The following is a 9,403-nucleotide window of genomic DNA, read 5'->3' on the forward strand; positions in this document are numbered from 1 at the left end:
CGGTGGCACAGAGAGAACGGTTAGGTGAGCCCTTCATCATCATTAAACGGTGATTGTTAGCTGCTGGGGCTCGAAACCTCCGGGAGAGATCCTTGCGCGAGCCGCGTTGTTGGCAGTGGCGGCGGACACACTGCGGCAAGCCATTCATCAGGACACGCTCTCTCACACCGCCGCCGCCACCACCGGATCGGGTGCGAAAAACATGGCCCGCGCGCTCGGATTCAAACCACCGTCCGCGTCGTCCTCGGCGTCGCGTCGTGAGTGGCACGTATTTCGCCGCCGTCACGACGACACGATAGGACCCCGGTCGGTGGTGGGGTCCGGGCACGCTCCTTCATTTAGCCATTTCGAGACTGATTGCAGTGACAAATAGCGGAAAATCGTGCTGCATCTTCCCGGTTCGATCTAAATCTCAATATATATGGAGAAATCAAGCCCCGGTGGTGGTGGCCGCTGTTAACGGCGGCACAGTGAGGTGGGTGAGCAATGTTTCGCCCTCCAAAAAAAGCCAATCACCAAGCCTGTGTGCGTGGTGCAAATTGAATCGTTGAGTTCTCTCGGCGACCGGCGATTCCGGGTGATTGATGTCCGCTCGAAGAGGCATCAGCATCAGCGAGAACGCACACGGCAAAATGTAGCGCTCTTTAAAAAAGTTGGACCCCCCCGTCGGGGTTCGAATAGTTTTTCTTCTAGGGGAAAAATTAGTTTCAATTAAAACCGAACAAGATACTGCTCTCGCTGTAGAGAGGACTAATCGAGCGAAAAAAGTGAGGCGCAAAAAGCCCAAGCTTAAAAAGGGACACCGCCGGCCAGAAGACGGCGCGCGAACAGTGGACCATAATCCTCTGTGTCTGGGCTGAGGAAGAGGAGTGTGCAAATGTCACAGCGAACTTTGGCCCATTTGCCCTCCTCGATCGTTTTCATTTTAATTAAACCTTCGCCCACTCGTTGGCTGACCCCCAGAGAGAGAGAGGGAGAGAGGAGAGCGCGACAAAAAAGAACATCTGTCAACCTGTGTGCGCGACCCTCGCCGGACGGAAGGACAATGGCCCAGGACCCGGACCCGCCGCTCGGGGCGCATCGAAAGAAACTGTACAGGCGCCGCCCGCGATGGGAAACAAATTTCCACCCACCGGAAAACGGAAACCAGGGGGCGGCGGCCAAGAGACATCCGCCACGAAACATCGACAACAACAACGAGGGCCGTGTGCCCGGCGCGCAAAAACAACGTTTGTTCGGAAGAGATTAAAAATCAACAAGCATCACATTATGACCCCCCCGGCGGAGGTCCTTTCGTGGGAGAGGCGCGGCACTAACGGAAAGAAAGGGTGTAATTTATATGCAGCTCAAGTTTTTTCGCCGGTCATCGAAAGTCGTTAGCGAAGAGGGACCTCCCCGGCCAAAGGGCATTACGAGAGAAGAGTTGAGCGCTGCTGCCACGTGTCGTCCCTTTAGGATCGGCGACAGGCGGTTCCAATGGGTTTTACATATTACGGGCCCATACACCTTGGATTCCCTCTCCCTGAGGGAATCGAAAAAAAACAAGGTAACCCATCAATCGATTGGACCCCCCTCAAGGCCCACCACCACGCGGATCGATCCTTTTAAGCCCCCGTCGCTCTTGATTAGCAAGCCATCTTTTATCCAGCGCGCTGAGAAACTGTCGGCCCTCGAAGTCCACAACTTTGTGCGCCATCCTTCGTCACATCGCCCGCCCGCCTGGGACGCGCGTTGTAAAAAAGGCAGCAGCCGTCTCCGGGACTTCCTTGCGAAAGTCTTGTCTCGTGTCTTGTCGGCGCGCAACTTTCCTTCCCACGTCAAAATCCATCAGCTTCCGGTGGCCAGTTTCAATTAGGTACCGCGACGACCTCCTGAACTCGCTGCTGCTCTCTACTTCGAGCTGGCTGGAGGCGTTTATGTTGCGGCGCCAGCATGTCCGACTGCAGATTTTCTACCCACTTCCGGTCGCGGTCCGCCACCCCAGACGCCCCCCAGAGGCGCGTCTTCTGCGAGCGAGAAAATCGATGCAGGGATGCAGTTCTTCCGCCACACAGGAGTCCTACTACTTCCATTGGCGGTCTCAGTGGGGATATACCAGGGATTCAACACCCGGCTTTTTACGCTTCTTAAATCGACGGACAACGGAGGACCGCCAGCAGCGGCGGCGACGGTGGCGTGGCCGTTGTGTAAGCAATTTATTTTCCGGAAAACACGTCCACACGATCCGATTGTCAATCTTCGCTCGCTCTCTGCCCGGAGGCCGCTACTGCCGCTGCGGATGGAAAGCGTTCCGAAATAAAATGAAAATGAAACGAACATCACTAACACACAGAGAAAGCCAGCCAGGGCCCATGGTCGTGGTGCACGGTTAATGGCGGCATTACATCACCCGGGACCGACGACGAAAGGGCGGTGTGGGAACTGTAAAAATTCAGCCCTCACACGAAGGCGGGCCCCGGCGAAACGAAAGAAAGAAATCGGAATGAATTAAACATTCTCTCGCCGGCTGGCTGCTGCTGCCGTCGTCCCCCGAGGGGGGGCTGAGGCCCAAACGAGCCCAATTTGTAGACTGTTTACGATTCCGATGACGATCCAATAAGTTTTCCACACCCCTCGTGGTGGGCCAGTAACTTCCAATTCGAGCACGCTTTTGTAATCGAACGACTCGGCAGGCAGAACAGCGATTTGTAACTTGGTGTAGTCGTGAGTTCCTCGCAATAATTTACTTCGAATTAGCGAATCTCCATAAAGCGAACGATCGAACTCTAAAACATTACGACGATCGGATCGGAATGTGGGGGCTGTTCCCCCAAGGAGTCGTCTCCTTCATCTCTCTGATGCGCGCCGCGGCGCACTGATTAACACAGAGACGTGCGCGTCCGTATGAAGAGAGCGCGCGGAACATAAAAACGCAGGACACTCTACATTTTTATGTGGCGCCGTCCGCCATTTTATTGGCCCCTCATTGGGCGCGGGCTGGCTGCACAGGCACAGCTAATTTATTTGCCCATTTTGGCCCCCGGGCAGCACACCAGTTCCCGATGAAAGCCCCCCAATTCAGGATCAATATGTATGTGGCGCCGTCAAGAGAAAGCGAGAGAGAGAGAGTCAACCGCAACCGATTACCACCGCTTACATCGCCGGGTGCGACTATTAAAAAATAACAGCCGGATTGTGAGGTTCTGGGGGAAGGGATCCTTGTGGCGACACGCGCGGGATTGTTTTTTAATCGTTTGCACACAACCGGGACCCCCGGTCGCTCTCTCTCTCACTCTCCGTGCGGGTCGCGGATTTTTTGTGTCCTTCACCGCGTCCCGCCATAAAAAAGCTGCTCGCTGGGAAAAAGGACACACTGGCCGACCGACTCGGCCGCGTGCGCAGCGAAATGGGTAATATTTTTGCATTTCCCTGCATTAATTTGCCATTCCGCGCCGTGCGGGCCCATATCCGTAACAAATTCGGTTTTTATTGCATCAAAGCGCCAACATGTACCCCGAGAATGTTGTGTGTTACGGGTGTGCTCCTGCGCCACCCGCCCGAAATATGATGCCCGGGATTATCCTTATCAAGTGGAGGGCGAGTGGCGCGTTGTGTAATACTTTATCATGTTTTCCGGCCGGCCGGTCCCAGGGATTGAGGAAGCTTTTTTTTTGCTCCTTGCTCCGGTGGTGGTCTTTGGCACACCTGAGTCCTGCGCGACGATGACGTTACACATCCGGGTGGCCCGGCGGAAACATCTTCACCGTTTAAACACAAGACGAATGTCTGAGGCGCGCGCGCTTAGGAGCCGCCCCCGGATTTGTTGCCAGGATGATAAATGGCGACGTTTGGTGGCCGAAAGCCCGCTGAATACACGCGTCGTGAATTTAATTTACGTTCTGCGCCCACGGGGACCCCGTAAACAAAATGTGAATATTAGCAAGTCCGGTGTGGGGAGGCTCTCTCTGGGGGTCGAGAAATTATGATTACCGCCCGGGCGCCCCACCGGAAACTGGATTTCGAATCAACGCACGAAGGAGGCATTATTTTTAAGAAGTGGCGCATGAATGATGCCCATAATTACCGCACGCCCATTTTAAGGAGAGCCGCCTCAAGACACGACGGAGAGCATGATCTGTGTCAAAAGTCACGGCGTGCATTTAAGGAAATTAATTTAGACCCCGGAACAGAGTCCTGCTGCCGACCGAGGCTGCCCCAGGGGCCACACACGCCTGATGTTATCGGAAGAAATTGGTTTGCGGGGAATCACGTTCCCCTAGAGCACCCCCGAAGCCAGAGATATCGATAACAACGCGCAGCAACCCGTTTTGGGGCAAGGATTTGTGTCACGTGAAGACAAAAAAGAAACGGAAGCGAAGACAGCGCAATCAGTTCCCTCCTTATCTCGCCAGCAGATCGCTTCCGCAACCGCTTCGAGGGCCGCGCGTCTCCTCTTCAAGGACTTTCAGCCTTCTTCTTGCGTGATGGATTCGAGTGCCCTGGCGGAGCCACACACCGCCGTCGCATTCGAAATTTACGATTTCAGCACATCGCCCCCCGCAAAAAGGTTCAATTTCGTCCAATCATCGGGGCGGCCTCGAATCGTGCCTTACGATTGCGCCTCCACCAGAGCGGGGGAGGGGTTCGTTAACTTGAGCCTCGTCCTTGTGCGTGGGCACGCAATGGCAATATGACAAAACATCTTCACGAGAGAGGCCTAGGCGACTGACTGTGTCGTCCTTTTTGACCCGTTTGCGATGCCCGGAGATCCAGGCGGGCCAATCTCGACCACCTCAACAAGCAACGAAAGGCGAATCCGACTGTCACCGTGTAGAGAGAGAGCACACACGGCATTAACCGTCGTAGGCTGCAGAGCGCCGACGGGACCAGGGATCAGTCACGTAATCCTTGTTAATCGCAGGGACACAACTAACAAGCCCAAGGTCCGCTCGCTCTCGCTTTTCCGACTCCGCCGGCGCCGGGGAGTAGTTGATGATCTCGGGTGCGGTGGAGTGGTATGATGAAGCCATCGGTTGATGGTAGTGGCCCTCCCCCCGTGTCAACACCTCTCATCACCATTAAACCCCTGGCACGGCACACAGATACAATACAGAGACCGTTTAGCTATCAACGACGCAGCGACCAACATTTTACGACCGACCGAGCGAGGTCCTCTTCTCCGCAAAAAGGGATAAACGTGGCGTCGTTGTGATCGCGGCGAACAACACAAATCACGGCCCGGTGGCGGCCAGGTCGCTCTGTCCCCCAGACATCATCCGCGCGGAGATCCGGAAAACGTGAGCGCACACCGGAAGTTTTTAATTAAAACGACAAATATATATTATCCAACTTCCCAGTAGCAGCAGCCACGCCACCGAAAGGAGTCTCGCTTGTGGTCACTCTTCGTTTGCGGCAAGGTTGCGGTTTCCCACCGGAAGGACACCACTTCATCGCCGCCGCCGTCGGTATGCAAATGCCCGATCCACTCTCCGTGTGGTCAAGTTTGGCTTTCGGCGTCAATCGACAGTGACCCTCCTCCTGACTGCTGGCGGTGGGAAGGTGAAAAAAGGATGCGCAAACACAGTACAGTATTAACTCTGGGGGTCTCTCAGGGGGCTACTTTCAAGTACACACCGCACCGGTGGCAACCGCACATTCCACAATCACCACCAGCACCTCTTTTCCAGGAGGTCCAGTCCGGTCCAAGTTCCCGGAAATCTTGGACCGCCACCAAGAGGGAGAGAGAAAAGAAAGAGCTCCTCCGGTCCGGGTCCGGAGCTCCCGATGTTTATGAATATTCATCGTCCACAGCGAGACCACGCACACCGCGCCGCGCAGTGACTGTGTCCTGCCGACTCCTGAGATAGCGAGAGAGCCGGGATTTGACCGGACGTCGCAGCAAAGGACGAACACATTCTCCGGACCGTTTAATGGAAGGTGGCAGGGGTGGTCCATTTTGATGATGGTAATATACTCCGCCGCCCCTACTCATCGGCCGTGCGCCTTCGCCTCCCGAAACTTCATTCATTTGATCCTTTTACGCCCGCCGCGGTGGTCCGGACCGGTCCGTGGGCGAAATGCCAATAGCAAATGATAATGGTAATTGATATGGTATTTCCGCTCGCTCGCTTCCGGTGTGGCCGGAGGTGTCCTGTAGATGGCTGCTGGCCGCGTGCGTAAGACCATTTTCTCCCTCCGCACACACCGGCACTCACAGGAGAGTGCTGGAGATGCCGCCGGTAACCAACTCCTGCTTCCTGCTGGGAGAGGCGCGTTGGGAAGGATTTGCGCGGTTAAACAACTCAATAGTGGCCACATCACTGAGCACACACACACACACACACGCACGTGTCCTTTTTGACTTTCGGAGTAGTCGGAATCAAAGAACGTCCGCGAATTGCTCCCGTGGACGGCTGAATGCTAATTTTGCGCCCGCCAAAAGCCAAGAGTTGCAAAGTAAGATTGGTGCGACTCTCTCTTTCTCTCTCTTGCGAATGAATGGGAAATTAATTCTGGTGCGGGGCAGTCTCCTCAACCGCGCCTTCGGGGGGTTTGACACGGATTTCGCGGCTTCGGGTTCGACCGACAGCCACCGTGTGGGATTAAGAGCGGTGGTTCCGGTCCCCGGTGTTTGGATTAACTTTTCCCTTTAATCAAATTGGGCGCACGGCGCACGTCACTTTTAGCCCGGGGCCGGGTGTACGGTTTTTAGTCATCTATCCAGATACCTGGGCCATCATCTGGGTGTCACCATCGACGGTGCGGCAAGGAAATTACGAGACCAAAAGTTCCGAAGGTGTGGAGAAAAATCCTCAACTCATGGCGGCAGACGTTGTCATATACCAGATATAGAACTCTAAAATCAGGACTGTTCAAAAGATGTTGATTTGATGTTTCTAAAATAAAAGTTACCCAGCAACTTATCTTGGAAGGCGTTACATCATTTTGGATGAAAGTGAAGTGCCTGAAAAGGACGTTTCGCCGGGATCATTGCTTTTCTTCTGCTATCTGCAGAAGAAAACGGCTATAGAATCGCATCAAATCCTTGCTAAAGCTTGGTTTTAGAAGATTGCAGTCCTTAAAGAGGTTTTTTAAAATAAAAAATGGCAATTTCGACTTAACATGCAAAGAGCGTTGAAAGACTCCAAAATAAAACTTTCAGATGGGACCCCAGAAAGGTGTGGTGTACCACAAGGTCCTAAAACCTGATGAATTTGATTTCTTTGAAAAAAAAGTCCCACTCACAAGTTTTAGTATGTGGAGTAATGGCAAAGAAGTGATAAACGAACGCTACGCACTGGTTAAAAATTGCTTAAAAAGGACGTGGCCCAATCATTGAGTGTTCGAAGGCCTGTCGGTCGCAACTCTATCGCTCAGATCCACAAGACTCATCCTAATGTCTGTCTGAAAAGCTCGGATGCGATTGCGATTTGAGAGTCCGAAATAAATGGGAAACTCCTAGGTGCAAGTTGAAGCCCGGAACATTCAGGCCGCACTGTATAGTCGTCACCGCGCGAAAGCTGCCGGGAAGGATATATCAATTCGCTTCGAGTGGAATCAGTTACACTACTAAATGGGACCCCCCTTCGTCTACTCCTTTCGGCGACCCGGCGATTGCCTCACATTTTGCCTACGATTAAAGTGCACTTCAATTTATTTGACTACCAATCCGCCAATTTGCAGAGGACGTGGCGGGGCGTGTGTCGACCCGCATTTGAGAGTGACACCGGACCTAGGATGGCCCGGGCAACAGCAGGACCATAATGCTGCACAAATTACTGAGTTTACAAAACACCATCCCCCTCCGACGGCACGCGTGTGAGTATCTGATGGGGCCAATAATAGGCTCTGTGCGCCACATAGCAGAAAGTGCTGGTCTCAGCGTGGTCGCGCGTGCAGCTCCCAGTAATGTGGCAAATTAAATTATAACATCCAATGAATCGACCACCGGGCAGCATGCTGGGGCTCTGGGCGGGAGCGTCGATAATAGCATTAACGAGTATCGGCGAGAGAAAGACTCGTCGTCGTCGTCGTTCGGACCGTTGGGGAGCCCCACACATCATACACTACTATTAGCCACATATTTTACAAACAACGTGCGCGGTGGTGCACGGAAATCGATCGATTGGCCAATTGGACGTCGGAGAACCGGCCGAGGGGGTTCTCTTTCGGCACGACGGAGATCCGCGAAATCGACTCCGGAAGGGCCCGCCGGGGGCCGTCGTTAAGGAGGCGCCTAATAAAATTATGAACAGAGCGCGCGACCCACGCACGCAATGAAATATGTGGCCGCATAATTAATATGGCCCCCCACCCACCCCGCTCGAGTTGGTAATTTGTGTGCCATTTTTTCCACCCCGACGTCAGGGCGCGGGACGTGTGCTGCGTTGTTGATCGAGCCCATCAATCCCCAGTGTAATGGCCAGGCGGAGGTGCCTCATTTTGGGAAAAATTAAATTCTAAGCCGGAAAAGATTATAGGAACCGCCGCGAAGGCAACGCGCGGCCTTCGCGAGAAACTGTTTCGCCAATTTTCGCATCATTATTTGCCTCACGTACGACGCTGGGGAAGAAGACGACGCTTGTGGTGGGGGTCCTTTGGACGCGAGGCTCATTTTCCACAGCAGCGCGCCGGTGAAAGGTACGCCCGCGCAGTGACATTACACGCAATGGGAAGGTGTCGTGTGTTAACACGGTTCTCGCAACATACATACACTGTAAGCCGACACTAAGCTCGCCCCCCAAGCGGGGCGCGTCATCACCGCCTCGCCTCCTGTCCATGGCATGGAGCCTAAAGCCCCACTTGACAGCCCCCGTTTTCCCGGGAGGAAAAAGATTGCGCGCTGTGTTAATGAAAGGAAACCCTTTCACCCGCCACCGCTAGCCCCCCGGCCCGACCACCGGAAGTGGGAAAATGTTAACGGAACTGCGCTACCAACCACCAGAGCGAAGAGAAGGGCGGCCATGTTCGTCGTGGAAACAAAAAAGCGAAGCGAAGGGATTACCAGTGGTAAAACCGCTTCGTAATCCTGTAATTCCCCGACTTCCGGTGTTTTACACCCACGGGGTCGGGCCGGGGGTCGGAGGCTAGCCCCCCGGCCGTCGGCCGTTTAAAAAAGGCATGGGGTCCTGGCGGACGATTGCAGAGTTTGCAGGTTAATTTTTCACAAACCAGCACCACAACCACCATCTTTCTTAGGGGCATCGTCCGGGTCCGCATTTGTCAACAACTTTTGTTTCCGGTACATTTGTCACGATGACTCCTAGCGTGTGTCACTCCCACCACGCTGCTGCGTTGATATCATCGCCCTTTTCGCGAATAAGAGGAAGATGATTTACGAGGGTCGCTTGATATGTTTCCGACCTCAACCTGAAGATGGCACACAGAGCACAGCAAAAGGTAAGTGAATTTGGTTGTCAATCTT

The sequence above is a fragment of the Anopheles bellator genome, chromosome 1 (assembly GCF_943735745.2).
Source record: "Anopheles bellator chromosome 1, idAnoBellAS_SP24_06.2, whole genome shotgun sequence".
Taxonomy (NCBI): Eukaryota; Metazoa; Arthropoda; class Insecta; order Diptera; family Culicidae; genus Anopheles; species Anopheles bellator.